The sequence below is a fragment of the Galeopterus variegatus genome, unplaced genomic scaffold (assembly GCF_000696425.1).
Source record: "Galeopterus variegatus unplaced genomic scaffold, G_variegatus-3.0.2 Scaffold2672, whole genome shotgun sequence".
In the NCBI taxonomy this organism is placed as follows: Eukaryota; Metazoa; Chordata; class Mammalia; order Dermoptera; family Cynocephalidae; genus Galeopterus; species Galeopterus variegatus.
This window is the reverse complement of record NW_007728783.1, coordinates 326,985-328,715: the sequence shown is the minus strand read 5'-3', so window position 1 is coordinate 328,715 and position 1,731 is coordinate 326,985.

Genomic DNA, 1,731 nt, shown 5'->3' with positions numbered 1-1,731 from the left:
AAAGGCTGGCCTGCCAGTAATTCAAAATTTAGGAAAATCTTTTCTTCTTTATAAACTAAAATTATTGGCCATTTTCAACTCATATCTGTTATTGGGAAATTTGGATTTTCATTCCTAAATAGTTTTACTATTGGCTTAACTAGCAGCACCGGACAGTTGTTGATTTGCTTCAGCACAGGGCTAATATGGACCTCGCTTGAAGGTACTGCAGAAGGTAAGTCCCATTGGAGGAGCTGCCCAGGACTGTGGGAAACATTTTGACCTTCAAATGTATTTCTTATTGATGGGCATCTTGTCAAGGCCTTTCCAAATTCTTTACTGGGCAACTTTGATAACTCTAGAAGACCAGGGGTTTTCTAAGATAGTACTGGAATGGGAAAGCTATGGTATCTACGATTTATCTCCTTATTGCCTTGGGGATACATAGCTTTGCTAAAAGACCAGGACTGAGATGGTGGGAAAAGATGGCAAATTTTGGTAAATCTTCAGAACTATGGGACATTCTAGCCTTCTCTTTCCAACCTGAGGGAAGAACAATTAACATTTTTGGAATGCCCACTATGCCCAGGTATTTAGTATGTAATTCTGCTCAAGTTTCACAGCAATCTTATGAGATAGGTGGTATTATCATTAATTTGTAGATAGAAAATAGGTAACTTGCCCAAGAATGCAGCTAGTAAGTGGGATTCCACCATCCGGTCTATATGACAACAAACTGTTCTTCCGTGATGCAATACCGTTATGCAACCCAGGAAGACTGCTTTATTTACTGTGAGATGAAGACATCAGTGGCCAGGACTTCGTTGACTCAGCACCAGTATGTCCCACTGCAAAGGAAGTAAGAAAGCAAAGCACGGAAAGGGAGCTATTGTTTTCTGTTTTCCCAAGGGGATCCCAGCCCAAGTACTGAGGTATTCAGTTCCCAGGCAGGCCAGACTCGGGGTGACTATGAACCTTATAAACTGTTTTTTCCTGCTGATTAAGATCATGTTTTTCATTGCCTTTGTTTTTATGTTTTGTTTTAAGATCACAACAGACAAGTCTTTTTATTAAAAAAAACCCCACAATCTAGGACTTGGGTCCCAAAAGTTCAATATGTTTTGTCCTGTCAGATATCTGTTTCCTCTTCAATTTATTTGTAATGTAAACCTCACCTCATTTCTGCTCTGATCCTGGGACTGTGCCCAGTTCCAGCCTTCCCAGCTGGTATGCCAATGCATTTCTACAGGCAATGATGAGGGTCACAATTTTAACAAAAACCAAAAACACCTCAAAACCAGCCTCCCCTCCTCCCCTTCCCCAGTGGCTTATTAAAATCAACTTGAAATCAAAACTGTAAACAAATGTGTCTTTTCCAAATTTGCAGCCTCAAGGCAGATGAAATGGTCAGACGTTTGCCTTTTAGGGTTGCCCTAGGAAGAGCTAACAAAAGGGGTGCCAGCCCCTACACAGCTGCTTGGGGAGGAGGACATCTGCCTCTGTTTTACCAGCCATTCAGTGCTCAGGCCTTGCCTTGAAAAGAGCATGTGGGGCTGGGGAGCAGCCAGTTGTTATATGGCTTTTGTCTTAACCAAGCCACCCATTACTGTAGAGCCATAACTCGCAGGAAGCCAGCTGTCATGGCCGTGGCGCAGGCCCCTCCGGGTGGGAGACAAGGAGAGAGAAAAGTGTCCCTGGCCACTTTGTAACCGGAGAGTTTTGTGTCTTCTCCCCAATCCTATCTTCCCTGGG